Source organism: Protopterus annectens, chromosome 16.part0 (assembly GCF_019279795.1).
Source record: "Protopterus annectens isolate FY-2018-M chromosome 16.part0, PAN1.0, whole genome shotgun sequence".
Classification (NCBI taxonomy): Eukaryota; Metazoa; Chordata; order Ceratodontiformes; family Protopteridae; genus Protopterus; species Protopterus annectens.
Window position 1 is genome coordinate 80,611,989 of NC_056750.1, and position 16,818 is coordinate 80,628,806.

Below are 16,818 nucleotides of genomic sequence, written 5' to 3' on the forward strand. Positions count from 1 at the left end.
TCTGGTGTGACATATGTCCTAAACCTCAGGACAAGGCTCAGGGAACTCATGGGCTTGGCCCAGGAGAACCTGGCAGAAGCCCAACAGCAGAAAAAGGTCTGGTATGACAGGAATGGTCGGGATAGAGAGTATGATGTTGAGCAGCGGGTAATAGCTCTCATTACTGTCAGACACAACAAGCTGCTGGCAGCTTGGGAGGGACCCTACAAGGTGGTAATGAAGGTCAGTGATGTTACCTACATGGTAGACCTGATCAGCAGGAGGCAGGGGCGCAAATTGTACCATGTTAATATGATGAAACCTTACCATGATAGGGAGGCCCTTGTGCTGGGTATTGGCAAGAGGAGGCAGGAGGAGTCTGAGGGGGATCTATGGCTACAGGGAGCCAGGCAGGAAAATCCCAAATTACTATAATGGAGCCTAGGGTTGCAGGCATATGATGGGATGGGATAGAAAACATAAAACTCTAACAAAAATAAAATAAAAAACGCCATCAACAATGGTGCGACCACTGCAATAACAGAAGAACCTTTATTAAAAAAAAAGACTCTGATAAAGCCCTGAGGTTGCAGGGTGAAAGCTCTTACTTTTTTTAATAAAGGTTCTTCTGTTATTGCAGTGGTCACACCATTGTTGGTGGTGCTTTTTTATTTTATTTTTGTTAGAGTTTTATATTTTTGTCCTGTTGGGCAAAGAGTTTTTTTTTTTTTTTTTTTTTTGCAGTATGGTACTGGGGTCAGCAATGCCAAGGCAGATGGAATCTCAAGACAGGGTATAAGGTAAGGTATTCCCAGATAGGCTCAACCATCTCAAGCAATGTTTCTCAAGAGTCACATGAAAAACTAGCTTGATTTCTCATGGGGGGGTGACAAACTGAAATGCAGCAAACCCAGTTAGCAGGAATTTTGTAAATAATCATATGTCATTTTTGAATATTAATATGATCCATAGGCTTGTCTTACAAATGTAAGAAACTGTATGTTATGTGCTGAGCTTCAAGAATGTAACCACAGTGTATCCTGCTGGAAAAGAACAGAGTTAACTTGCAAACTCTGAGAAAATAAGTGGAAATTGTTTATGATTATTTTATCTCTGTTTCAGCTCAGAGCAGATGCAATCCCCAAGATTTAGCAAGCTCTGCATGACATGCAGGAATAGTGCAGGAGCTGCTGGAGGCAATATGGCTGCTGAGAGATCCAGGAACAAGCTCCCGGGAAGTGCATGAGCGCTCCTGCACTATTCCTGCATGGACAGAGCTCTTGTATGCAAATGACCACATTTGCAGGTGAAAACCATGCAAATGAGGTGAATTTGCGATCCAGGATTCTGGCAGCCATCCAAAATGTATTTGGTTAGTAAACTACAAAAACGGAGCTATGACAGCTCCAAATAAAGGGTGTATATAATGTGTAAATCATGCTATTGGCATGGAAAACAGTTGCAAAAAAAAATTTTTTTTTTGGTCGCTATCAGCAGTTTAAGCATAGGGCAGTGGCGTGCAAATGGGATCAGCCAGAAAATAAAAGAAAAACCCTGAAAAAAGCTTTCTTTGCAAAATCACAATTTTACTATTATAGTCAATGGCAGGCAGAAGACAACAAGGCCAGTGAATAGTGGTTGCTAAGGGGGAAGGCTCAGTGTGGGACTTGTAACTAGGCATTAGCAGGCAATCTTATGCAAATGAAGGGAATGATACTGATTTACAGATTTCCCCTCGTGGCTAGCCTGCACCCAACCATGTAGGTGCAGGAAGACCATGGTGCAAGCCTAAGATCTAGCTAACATCATAGAGGGTGTGTGTCAGGCATACTGTAAGCTTATTGGAGCCCTGTAGCTCAGGTTTGCACTAAGCTAAGCAGAGCTATGGAAGGGGGTGTGTCTGAAGCTTCCAAGCACACTTTACACTGCCTAAACAGGTGTGTGTGCCGTGCACCAGGTTTTAAATCAAAAAAAGAAGTAAACCAGGAAATAGCAGCTCCATTCACATCTGAGCACTGTGTTTGCACAGTGTGCCTTTGGGCTTAAACAGGAAGGCAGTGGGAATGGAAAACAGCAGTAGGAAGGTAATCTAGGAGAACTAGCATAGCTGGCAGGTGAAATGTATTAGAATCAGCCAATTACACAGGCAACAGCCCAGCCCAGAACACTACTATAAACTATGCAAACACCTTTACCTCTGTTTTTTTCCACAAACTCTACACCACCAACAGTGTACACAAATGGGGACATTTTATCTAACAAAAGCAACAGAATTATAGGGGCTGCATTAGCTCTCATAAATCAACATGTGGAAGTGGCTGAGGGTGGTGAGGATGAGAATGCTGACTACTAACCCACAGTGAGGAGGAGAAGAGTGTAAAGACCCAGGGTAACCTACCAAGGGCTATATGAGCTGGAGATAGTAGAGCACTATAGGGTGGACAGGGACCTCCTACAGCAAATTGTTGAGCTGTGCCGGCCACACCTCACACACAGAGCCAACAGAGGGGAACCGATCCCAGTGGATACCAAGATATGTGTAGGCCTAAGAATACCAGCCACAGGTACCTTCCAAAGGCCAACTGGGGATATCATGGGGATCTCACAGGAATCAGCATACAGGGTACTTCACCAGTTCCTGGATGCCAGGTCAGTGCATGCCGGTGAGCACATATATTTCCTCAATACCCGTGAGGCATTGACCAGCAATTTGCATCTCTTCCACCAAATAGCAGAATACCCTGAGGTAGTGGGTGCTATAGACTGCATGAACATACACATCAAAGCACCACCCAGTGACTGGGGTAGAGTCTACACCAACCGCAAGGGCTTCCACTCCATCAACTGCCAGGATGTGTGCGATGCCCAGGGCATTATAAGGAATGTGTGTGCTGGCCACCCTGGAAGCTGTCACTGCTCCCACATCTGGCATATGATGCAGCTGTACTAGAGATATGCAAATGGGGACATCCCTTATAGCCACCTATGCTGGTTATGCACTGGAGCCGTGGCTGATGACACCCATCAGAAATGCACACGCTCCCGAACAAGAACTCCATAATATGGCACACACACAGACCAGAATCATAATGGAGCATGTGTTTGGGATGCTCAAGTCATGGTTCTGGTGCCTGGACATATCCGGTGGTGCCTTGCAGTACTCACCAGCTAAATGTACCCAAATTCATTGTCATTGCATGTGCCATGCTACACAATATGATCCTGTGGAAACAGCTGCAGCAAGAACAGCATGGGGCAAGGCCACACAGTCTCCCCATCATTGCAAAGGCCTGCACAGGCACAGAGTGACTCAGAGGAGGAACAGCCTGAGCGTTCCCCAGTAGGCAGAAGGAGGCATGTCCAGTATGCCCATGCCTTGGCGTAGAGGCAACGCATATCACATACACTGACATGGTAGGGACCCAGGGAATGACACCTCTTTCTGACTCACACATACAGTAAAAGGGATGCCAAACATGACACTACCTGTGCTTAACCATGTATAGAGAGTGTACTATGTGCATCCGACATAGTCAACCCTCGCACCATCCTCAATACTGGCACAGCCATAAGGTAAGTCACTCTCCCTATCAATTGCTGAATGGAGTAGTATGTTTTGTTACTTGTATCTATGGTATGGATGTGAGCATGCAAGGGAATCAGGTGGCTGAATGGGATGCCAGCAGATAGTAGACACCTACATAGGCAGCATGAAATCTGTAACACATACTGGTGTGACCATAGGGTCTATATTGAAAACTCGAACGTTGACTTACCCGAACACCTAAACGCCTACACGTCTTCATCGAACCACAAAAACATCGATCGTCCTGAAGTGCGAAATTCAAAACGTCGATTCGTCATGGTTGGCCCTTCTGCGGTATAGCTCTGTAAGGTATGTGTGCGATAGTTATGGACCTTAGGGTTAGGGTGAGGTTTAAGGTAAGTGCATAGATGATAATGTATGTTAGATTTAGTGTAGGGTTAGAAGTAGGGTTTTAGTAAGTATATGTGTGTGGATTATTTAGTTTGTTTAGGTATAGCTTTGTAAGGTAAGTGTGTGATAGTTACGGACCTTAGGGTTAGGGTGCGGGTTAAGTTAAGTGCATACTTGGTGGTATATGAAAGATTTAGTGTAGGGTTAGAAGTAGGGTTTAGTTTAGGGTTAGAAGTAGGGTTTTGTTTAGTGTATTTATGTGGTTTATTTAGGTAGTATGTAGCGGGCTGTGGGATGGGATAACTATGATATTTCGAGTTTTTGAATTTTGCAGTTTAGGGCATTCGGTCTATTTGTGGTTCGTGGAATATGTGTCGGTGTTTAGGTGTTCGGGTAAGTCAATGTTCCAGTTTTCAGTATAGACCCTAACCATAGTAGTCAGTACCAGACAAGTGACAAAACCTACTGCAGGAAATGTGGTGGGCCAAATGTGTGTCCATAGGACGCACATGCCAGTCAGTGAGGTTCACATACCCAACAACAGTCTCAGCCAGCAGGACAAGCATAGACAAACACAAAGAAATGCTGTGCTAAAGCCTCTGATTGATGGCTATGGGGAACAGCCCCCCCCAGACCTACACAGACTGACTACAACAGGTCAGGAAGTGGGATATGAGTTTGGAAGAGTAAGAAGTCTGAAACTGAAATGTAGGTCAATAAAACCTAAGAACTATAGTACACTGATATGCCTCTAGTCTGCATGATAGCTCAGAATACAGAATGAAATGGAGTACCTGAAATACCAGTACAGTCATAGCAAATATGTACAGTTGTCAGGTGTGCCCCCCACAATCCTATGTAGAAATGTAGTAACATGTATGTGTAGGTATAATAACAGTGGAGCCCAGATTACCTGAGCTAGCCAAAGTAGCAGAATAGATTATAGCACATGTACAATATGCACGGCTGTGTGTGTTAGGTTGGTGTGTGTTGTATATTGTGTGAGAGTGGTCAGCATGTAGGCATGGTGGGTTTTGTCCTGGTGGCCACTGGCCAGTACTGCCAATGACAGGGCCAAGTTCTCACAACTGCAGTGCCAAAAACAATGCTTCCCAGCAAGACACATTCCAGCAGTAAGCCATAGTAATTGTTTGGATGTAATATCTGCCACCATATGAAAGATGGACATGGCATGAATACCCTTGACAAACAATGTATAAAATGTTACTGTCAAATGGACACACGTTTGGAATTGTACATACAGGTTAGCAGCACATTAGTTGGGTTTGTAGTATGGAATACTGATGTCATCTGGCCAAACACTGGCAGACAACAAAGGTCACAGGTATAAAGTACTGAGAAACTGCTGATGTCCTTGCACAAGCCAGCATAAGTGGAATGCCCCACATATATCTGTGAGTCAGCTGCAAGTAGCTTCCATAGCATACATGCACTCAGCTCTCCCCACCACCAGCCACACATACCTCACAGTTCTTATCCCTGCTGTTGGGAATGAGTACAATATGACCCCCACCCCCGTATGGAAATAACCACAGAGTGCAGCATGCTGAAGAGGTGTCCCATGCAGGTGTGTTCCTAGCTGTAAGCAGCACCCTCCCAGCATCCACACCACTGGATCAATAATGACAGAAACTATTGACATTAACACCTTGCACACCTACCCTGTCACCCCAGGGGAATATAGTGGCTTGCAGCCTGGGACTGTAAGAGTTACATAATGCAATGGCCTGCTACAGATGGCCTGCATCACTACCAAATGCCCTACAGTCCTCTGTCAAACACTTGTATCTTACCCGTACTGCCAATGTATGTTATCTCATGGACTCCCAAATAACAACATAACACAGTCCACAGAACCCAAATGCAAGGCCATGTCAACAAATCCCAGTAACATATCCACCATGTCCTACTGCATGAACTGTGGACCAACCCCAAAATACTGCTGGGATGAAGTGATAACTATAGGGAATATCAGATAATGTTTGCATAATGTTTGGAAGAGGACAGAATAACAGAGGGGGGGGGTAGGAGCATGGACGCCATGGAGTGTGTAAAGTCTGAAACTCAGTTGTGTGCACATACTATCCCTGCCTGCAAACACAGAATGGGTGGCTACATACCTGCTTGTAAACCACAATGTGAAGTAGTAATGACCAGATATATGAGTCCTGCCTCTGGGTAACCTGTTTGAATCTGTACAGCTGTGAGGTATGGCCACAGTAGGACATGACCATTCTGTCACGTAGAGGGATGTACAGGCATGGGATTCTCAGTCACCACTGTGCCAAGGTGCTGAACCATTTACACAGACCGATCAGCAAGTGTCTGCAGCTTCCCCTCCAGAATGGCATGATTGTGCAAGAATATGTAGGCTGCAGGCCTCAGTACTGGACACAGCTTCATTCACCCTGTGTTCCCCAGGAAATTACTGCAAGCAAATCTGTATACTTGACAGTAGTTGATGACATAAAACATCACAGTGTAAAACAGTGCATATTTCTGAATATCTCTGCTAACACCAAAACCATGTATCAGAAGCAGCACAGACACAATTACCTACAGTAACCCACTATCCTTTGCCCATTTGGACCCGATATTGTCAACCAATCTACAGATATCCTGCAGAAACAGGTTGCTAGCTGTAGGTGTAGAACACAAAAGCTTGCACTGGAGTACAACTTACCTGGAATGGATTCACACATTCAATACAGAAGGTCATACTGGGAATGCTCCCACACTTAGAGAAATGAAGCCCATGTCTGACAACAAAATAATGAAAGGTCATACTGGGCATGTTCCCACACTTAAAATGAAACCCATGTCTGGCAACAACAGTGGACTTTACATATCTGACAGTCAGACACTCCAAATTGCACACCAGTCATGCTTTGCACACACATTGGATAGGAATACACACATATATCAAAGGACAACACACTGTAATAGGCCAAACTTACACATGAATAGATGTGTGGAAGAGAGTGACAGACAGTGACAAAGAGCCTTTCATCATGAGGCCTGTCCCACCCAGCACACATCCAGTTGGCTAAAACCACATGATGTGCAAATGTCAATCACTGCAGACATTTGCCTATGGTATCCCTCAGCACTATAGTGTCTGTGGTGCTTGTGATAACTGTGTAACATGACTTACAAGTCATTATTCATCTAGCAGCTGTATACAAGTACCTGAGAAATTTAAACCTGTGTGTGCCTGAGTGCTGTGTGTCTACTTCCAGATGAATGGTTCATGGCCCATTCACAAATACTGCACTCTCTATTGCCCTATTTTTATATGCCTAATGATATAATTCACTTTGAAATACACTTTTGGTGAAAGAATAGCCCTATAAGCTCCATGGTGCGTAATGCTATAGTGTGATGTATGAGTTAGGTAGGAATTCTCATCCCAGACATGGCAACTGTGAGTGTGCGTGTGTGTGTGTGTGTGTGTGTGTGTGTGTGTGTGTGTGTGTGTGTGTGTGTGTGTGTGTGTGTGTGTATGTGTGTGTGTATGAAGGGATCAATGCTTTTGTGGCCATTCACAGTCACTACACTCCCCATTGCCCTACTTTGGCAAGCTTGCTGATGTAATTCACCTTGAAATACACCTTTGGGGAAGGAGTAGCCCAGTAAGCTCTGTGGTGTGTGCTATAACTGTGTAATGCTGTAGTGTGATGTACTAATTAGGTAGGAGTTTTAGTCCCAGACATGGCAAATGTAAAACTTTGTATGTTTGTCTGTGTAGGGATCAATGCTTTTGAGGGCATTCACAGTCACTACAATTTCCATTGCCCTACTTTGGCAGGGCTGCTGATGTAATTCACTTGTAATTACACCTTTGGGGAAAGAGTAGCTCAGTAAGATCTGTGGTGCATGCTATAGCTGCATAATGTTGTAGTGTCATGTGCTAGTTAGGTAGGAGCTCTAATCCCAGACATAGCAATTATAAAACTTTGTGTTTGTTTGTTTATCTGAGTAGGGATCAATGCTTTTGAGGCCATTCACAGTCACTACAATTTCCATTGCCCTACTTTGGCAGGGCTGCTGATGTCATTCACTTTGAAATACACCTTTGGGAAAGGAGTAAACCAGTATGCTCTGTGGTGCATGCTATAACTGTGTAATGCTGTAGTGTGATGTACTAGTTAGGTAGGAGTTCTAATCCCAGATATGACAAGTGTAAAACTGTGTGTGTGTGTGTGATTGTTTGTGTAGGGATCAATGCTTTTGAGGCCATTCACAGACACTACAATTTCCATTGCCCCACTTTGGCAAGGCTGCTGATGTCATTCACTTTGAAATACACCTTTGTGGAAGGAGTAGCCCAGTAAGCTCCCTGGACTGTGCTATAACTGCATAATACTATAGTGTGATGTACTAGTTAGGTAAGAGTTCTAATCACAAACATGGCAACTGTGAAACTCTGTGTGTTTGGTTGTGTGCACGTTTGTGGGGATCAATGCTTTTGTGGCCATTCACACTCACTAGGCACTCCTAAAAATTGAGTACATCGATAACTGTGCAGTAACAGAGACCTGATCCAAGGCTCCAGAGAGCACCCCTGCAATACCAGGTACAGCTCTTACCACACCTATTGGCCAACAAACCAGGACCAAAACACTATAGGTGGAACAGTGTCCATATTCATCAAGGATATTCACACCACCAGGCTACTTGCCCAACACATGTCTGAAATTCTCCTGGTGCAACTAACAGTAGGTAAGACTGCAATCCAAATTGTATAGCTTGCTACAGATCCCCCACCATGCCCCAGGATTCCCACTACACCTTTATAAATATATTGGAAAATATTAAGATACAACTAAACACCATAATACTGGGTGATTTCAACTACCCTGCCATTAACTGTGAAAACTACTCGTGTACCAACACTTGTGCCCAATGGTTCTTGGAAGTCATACTTCCCAATGCCCTTGATCAAATAAACCAAAGTCCCACCTGAGACTCCAATATCCTAGACCTGGTCATTACCAACATGGGAAATTGATGATCCACATCTATGGTCAGCCCATCAGTGGACAGGTCTGCCCATATGCTAATCACCTTTAACATCCACATCCCTCCCCCACACCCCAGTAAGGAAACTTGTGTAAAAAATATTTCCAAAGCCAACTTCATGCTACACATGTCAGATGTGAAAAACGTCATGACACCCATGCAACGGGAACTGAAAGGTCGACTGCTGAAGCCTACACTATGGCACTGTATGAACACATCTACTTGTGTATGAATCATGCCATTCCAAATAGAACCAAGATGCTCCCCTCCAAGAAAAGGAAACCAATGTGGTAGTCCCCTGCCATAAAAAAACTTTACAACAAAAGGAAGAAACTGTTGCAGAAAAGAGGAAATTCCCAGGATGCAAATAACTCCTATACCAGCCTCAGTAAGAAGCTGAGATCCCTCTTAAAATCCACCAAAGCTAGTTACGAACATAATATAGCCAAAGATTCCAAAGACAACCACAAGCCATTCCACAGCTATGTCAGGAATCTAAATGGCAATGCTCGGACCTGCTCTGAGCTACAACAGAATGATATTAAATATACTGATCCCAAGGATATTGCCAACATCCTGGCAGATTGAATTAGTGCCAACTGCACCCCATCCCACCCCCTGGAGGGCCCATCTCAATACCGAAAGATTTTCAGATTCCGGTAATAACAGCCACACAGGTAAAAAAACAGACTCACCACAGCTAAGAAAACAGCATCCATGGGGACCTGACAACATCCTGGGCTGTGTACTACATGAACTACAAAATGAACTGGCTTCTCACCTGCATGCCATGTTTAATCATAGCCACACCTCAGGCTTCATGCCCACTGAGTGGTGCACAGCTACAGTTATCCCAGTCCACAATGGGGGATCCACCTTGGATCCTGAAAACTACTGCCCCAGCAGTCTGATGAGCCTGATCTGTAAGCCCATGGAATGTATTACCATGGAAATTATAAACAAAGACATTGCCAACCTGTAAACACTGGACCCATCCTAGCTTGGGTTTGTGAAGGGCCGATCATGTCTCCTGAACCTGATTGACATCTTCAAATCAGTCTCCAGAGCTGTGGATGAGTGTAAAGCAGTTCACACAACCTGTCCGGACCTCACCAAGGCCTTTGACACCATCCCCCAGTCTGGAATCTTAGATAAACATACTAAGCTGGCCATTAATCCTTACATCACACAAAGGGGTGCCAACCGCCATACTGGCAGAACCCACACTGTAAAAGTAGGCGACTCCAAATCCAGCCCCAGACACATGACATCTGGAGTACCTCAGGGATCAGTCCAGGGACCGTTCTTATTTGGCATCTACTGCTCTGAAGTACAGGCCAACACTAAGGCTAACAAAGGTCAAAGATGACTGCAAACTGGGAGCCAATACTGAATCCCCAAATGATGTGGATATTCTACAAAAGGGCCTTACAGAAATAGATGCTTGGTGCCAGAGCAATGGGCTCAAGCTCAATGCAAAGAAATGTATAGTTATCCTCTTTGGGAAGGAACATGTACCCGTGAAGTACCACATAGGTGGCAATACACTAAACACTGAAAGTGTGATAAGAGACTTAGGGACAGAGGTGGAAAGTGGTCTCACCTTTGATAACCACATCGCCACAACAGTCAGGAAATTCACCTATGTGGCACACCTCATCACTAAGGGCTTTGTATCCAGAAAAAATGAGGAAATTGCCCTACTGTAGTCATTTCTCAGTAGGCCCAGTACAGAATACAACACCCCATTTGGTATGTACCTCTCAAGACATCTGCAACAACTAGAAAGGCTGCATAAATACCTCACTAAAAGAATCACAGGCCTAAAGCAGATGCCCTATGCTGACCATCTAAAAATCTTCCAGCTATACTCTGTTACATATCGTCTACTCAGAGGCGATCTCTGCTTAACATACAATGCCATGTCAAACTCAGAGCTGTTGGACATTGCCCTACCTTGGCACATAATGAAATCCCAATCCCTCAGAGCCATATGCTCCAGGGATCCAAACCGTGTCATCACAATGAAGAAAATACGCAGGATGGATGGGTTCCTGAGACAGAGACTCCCCAGACTCTGGAAAAGACTGCCCATACATGTCACACAGAGTGCTTCTTTGGCCCTCTTCAAAAGGAACCTTGATGATTGGATGGGAGATAGGACATTCACCCAGGGGATCACATCAGTCACCCTGCTAGACAGGGGTCCAGGGAAGTAAATATTGTGGGAAGAAATAGCCAGGGAATTGTCATGGCTAGGCTTGTATAGGCCCTAGGGCCAATAGCTTAGTACCAACCTATGAACTTATGAACTACACTTTCCATTGCCCTACCTTGGCAAGCCTGCTGATGTCATTCACTTTGAAATACACCTTTGGGGAAAGTGTACCCCAGTAAGCTCTGTGGTGCATGCCATAACTGCATAATGCTGTCGTGTGATGTACTACTTAGGTAGGAGATCTAATCCCAGACATGGCAACTATGAAACCCTGTGTTTGTGTGTGTTTGTTTGTCAGTGTAGGGATCAATGCTTTTGAGGCCATTCACAGTTACTACACTTTCCATTGCCCCTCCCTGGCAAGCCTGCTGATGTCATTCACCTTGAAATACACCTTTGGGGAAAGAGTAGCCCAGTAAGCTCCATGGCACATGCTATAACTGCATAATGCTCTAGTGTGATGTACTACTTAGGAAGGAGTTCTAATCCCAGACATGGCAATGGTGAGACTGTGTGTGTGTGTGTGTGTGTGTGTGTGTGTGTGTGTGTGTGTGTGTGTGTGTGTGTGTGTGTGTGTGTGTGTGTGTGTGTGTGTGAGTGCTTGTTGGTCTGTGTGGGGATCAATGCTTTTGAGGCCATTCACAGTCACTGCAATTTCCATTGCCTTACTTTGGCAAGCCTGCTGATGTCATTCACCTTGAAATACGCCTTTGGGGAACAAATAGCCCAGTAAGTTCCATGGCGCATGCTATAACTGCGTAATGCTGTACTGTGATGTACTACTTCAGTAAGAGTTCTAATCCCAGACATGGCAATTATAAGACTCTCTGTGTTTGTCTGTGTAGGGATCAATTCTTGAGGCCATTCACAGTCACTACACTTTTCATTGCCCTACTTTGGTAAGCCTATTGATGTCATTTACCTTGAAATACACCCTTGGGGAAAGACTAGCCCAGTAAGCTCCATGGCATGTGCTATAACTGCGTAATGCTATAGTGTGATGTACTAGCTAGGAAGGAGTTCTAACCCCAGAGATGGCAACTGTAAGACTCTAGGTGTGTTTGTCATTAATATCCTGTGTGGAGGTAGCTGTGACTGTGTAATAACAGGACTCATTGTGGAGCGGGTTTTGCAAATTTCTTATATGGTGGGCTATTATATGTCACAATGTCCACCTTACAAGGACAACAGATGTCAATCAGCAGAGAGACTGGTGTTGACACTCCATACCCTTACATGTGACTTAATGGATTGGTGAACAATATAGGCAACCCTTGTATTACCCAGAGGACACTCTCTACCCATGTCTCATACACAAACACACTTGGATAGGCAACAACCACTATGTTGGTAGTTTCCTGCATATTGCACACAGATAGTAACCATGGTGTGATTGCAGTGGACTACAGAGGACATGACACCCTGTCCCATCCCTACAATAGACAAATCATTGCCTACAGTGGTCCTTCGCTATGTTCCCCACTGGATGCCTGCAGCAACTGTAGAGTCAGCAAATGTAACCCACAAAAGGAATACCATGCCTTATACACATGCTCTGTATGGACAGATGCCACTGACACCAGTGAATACCTGTATCATGCTGTCAATGTAGGTGCAGGGTCAACCTAGTTTCCATTGCCAGTTCCCACCACATGAGGCCAGGAATGCCACATCAGATGGTAATTTGTGTACACAACATGCCCCGGCACCCCGGGTACACATCTACATGTCACAGAACATGCATGTGGAATGTGTGCACATCCCAGACACTGTCCATGTCATGGAATATAGAACACATACATGGCAAGCATTTCACAGCACTGGCCACCCACAATAGTAACCCAGATGAGTGGATGGTGAATACAATACCCACCTGTGCGGGCCAATCCAGACACTACACCTCTGAGCCACACTGCAGACCATTATCATGTGGCCTGATGCCAAGGTGTACCCTTTGCCTAGCCTTGTACAGCCTTATGGCACAGTCAACCACTACACACCTGAGAAGCAATGCACCCATGCATGTCAGTACTGGCAAACCTGTGTGTGTGTGTGTGTGTGTGTGTGTGTGTGTGTGTGTGTGTGTGTGTGTGTGTGTGTGTGTGTGTGTGTGTGTGTGTGTGTGTGTGTGTGTGTGTGTGTGTGTGTGTGTGTGTGTGTGTGTGTGTGTGTGTGTGTGTGTGTGTGTGTGTGTGTGTGTGTGTGTGTGTGTGTGTGTGTAGATTAATGATTTGAATGCCATTCACACTCACTACACCTCCCAGTGGCCTACTGAAGCATGCCTTCTGATGTCAGACACCTTGACATACCCTTTGTCCTTATATCAGACTGATAACCTCTGTGGTGAATGTGATACCTGCATAATACTGGAGTGTAGTAAACTAGCTAGTTAGGAATTATAATCCTGACCCTGCCAACTGTGATAATGTGTTTGAGTCCCTGAGAGAGTGTGGCTGTATTGTCCTTGACACCTGTTCTTGTGGACAGGCACATGTACTACACCTACCTTATCCCTCCTTTATCACTGTTGCTGATGTCACTCACCGTCAAATATACCTCTGGACAACTCTCCAACATGTAAGTTCTGTGAGGTATGCAATAACTGCATAGAAAGGTAATAGCAATATGTAGTCAGGCAGGGGTTTGAAACCCTGTACTGGTAAGTGTGTGACACAAACATGCGTAGCTTTTACTCTCCTACCCCCTCCCTGTCTTACTTTGTCTTTGTCTGTCTCTCTAACTCCCCATCTGGTGGATGTGGAGAAGTACACCTGCTTTGCTTAGGCAGCAGCTTGTGTTTTGTAAGTGATGCTCGTGATCAGCTGATGGCCTGTGCATGAACTGCAGTCCCCTACTAGCTGATTGCATGTGGAACAGCTGTGATAACATTCCTATAATCAATTGCATGGAAACACATTCCTATAACTAGGAACATCATGTGGGTGTTGGCCCTTTTCATTCACTGTGTGCATGACTTCATGTTGGTTTTGGCAAACAGCATCACAGATGCTAGTGGGACATACCTGTAACGGCATACACTGTGGAGACAGTCCAACAAACAGGAGGGGAATGTTCCAGACATGACTACAGAATGTAAGTCTTGCTCTTCTGCATTTGAAGTAATGTTGGTTTAACAGGGTTTGTGTGGATATGGTTGGTCTACATGGTTAAATATATGTCATGACAGTGTTATGTGGTTGAAGAAACTCCCACCTGTAGGGCTATCTGCAGACTGGACAGTGTTTGGAGTCTTACGTGTGTTGCGTTACTTACAGATTACCTGTCTTTAGAACTGCAGAAGCATAGTCTGAGAATTGCAGTCAGTACATGGTGACAACCATGAGAGTTACTGACTTCATATCCCTCATAGGTCATATGTCACAACAAACCCTGTTACACCAGTAAATGCATGAGATTATCACAACCATCATCTTCTTTCGGCTGTTCCTGTTAGGGGTCGCCACAGTGGATCATCTGTTTCCATTTCTTCCTGTCCCCTGCATCATGCTCTTTCACACCAACCACTTGCATGTCCTCTCTAACCACATCCATAAACCTTATCTTAGGCCTTCCTCTTTTCCTCTTACCTGGCAGCTCCATCCTTAGCATCCTTTTCCCAATATACCCAGCATCCCTCCTCAGCACATGTCCAAACCAACGCCTCTCATGCTTTGTCTCCAAACTGTCCAACCTGAGCTGACCCTCTAATATACTGATTCCTAATCCTGTCCATCCTAGTCATACCCAGTGCAAATCTTAACATCTTTAACTCTGCCACATCCAGCTCTGACTCCTGCCTTTTCATCAATGGCACCGTCTCCAACCCATATAACATAGCTGGTCTCACTACCCTCTTGTAGACCTTCCCTTTCACTCTTATTGGTACCCGTCTGTCACAAATCACTGCTGACACTCTTCTCCACCCAATCCACCCTGCCTGTAATTTCTTCTTCACCTCTCTTCCACACTCACCATTACTCTGAACTGTTGATCCCAAGTACTTAATCTCATCCACCTTTACCAACTCTACTCCCTGCATCCTCACCATTCCTCTACCCTCCCTCTCATTTACACACATATATTCTGTTTTAGCCCTGCTGACCTTCATTCCACTCCTCTCTAAAGCATATCTCTACCTCTCCAGGGTCTCCTCAACCTGGTCCCTACTCTCACTACATATCACAATGTCATCTGCAAACATCATAGTCCATGAGGCCTCCTATCTAATCTCATCTGTCAACCTGTCCATCACCACTGCAAATAAGAAAGGGCTCAGAGCTGATCCTTGATGTAATCCCACCTCCACCTTATACGTATCTGTCACTCCCACCATAGTACTCACCAATGTCACACTACCCTTGAACATATCCTGTACCACTCTTACATACTTCTCTGCCACTCCCGCCTTCCTCATACAATACCACAAATCCTCTCTAGGCTCCCTGTCATATGCTTTCTCTAAGTCCACAAAGACACAATGCAACTCCTTCTGACCTTCTCTGTATTTCTCCAACAACACTCTCAGAGCAAATATTGCATCTGTAGTGCTCTTTCCTGGCACAACAACATGTCAATATTGGCCCTGTTTTTGTGCCTCCAGCCACAACTCCGTCAACCTTTGTACATATATCATGCAGTAAGAGGTGCATATGCTCAGTTCACCATTATTTATTGACATCATACCTGATAACAAGCCAGTGAGATATCAGACTGCTAGATATGTTATGTATAGTAGTGGTTATATTTGAGGACAAAACCTGGACATTCTGTCGTATTGTATACAGTAGTGAGGTCTGTGTACTTATTGTGATTGTCAACAGTGTGTGTATTGTGAATATGTACCCTGGCCTGTTTACAGACCGTGGTAGATGACATTGTTCTTGGTCCTGTTCTGATGTTACATGCTGCTCCACTGTATGGTACCATATCGGCTTTCTTGTTTGTTGGGCCAAACACTCAGATGTCCCATACCACAGTCAGGCATCAGAATACACTGTGTATTGGCCCAGTATATGTAGGGTTAGTGTGTGAGTGGTACATATGAGGATGGTGTTAATCAGACAGTCCATATACTGTAATATTAAGCACGCTTACCATATGTGGCTGTGGCTGTGTTAACATCGGTTGTGGGTATGCGCTTTCACACAGGTGTCTGTTACTCTGTACTGTGACATGCCTGTAGAGCCTGCTATATTTTCAGGTACATGTGTATTCCCCCATAAGAAATGTAGGCCAGTGTTGTGGCAGTCTGCCTGTAGTTTTCACAGTACCTTGTGACATGCTTAGCAGCTCAGTGTACTTACCCAGTGTGATGTTATGTCCATATATTTGTCAGAAGTACTGCTGCTGGGCCACCATAACTGTCATGTATTTCTGACAAAGCAGTGGGATGCTGTACAGATGTATGTCACTAACTAGTGGGTAGTATGTGGGCATGTGACATTTGCACCACCAGTAATTATGAGTAAGTCAGACAGGAGTGTGTGAATACATAAACTGTGTGGGCATATGTATTCCAGTATTTACGTGATATACCCATTTACATGGCTGTTAACATCCACATTGTCAGGCTTGGTCCACATGTCTTGCAATAAGGGGTTCTGTGTATACATCTGGACTGACCAGAGTGTGTCAGACTGTC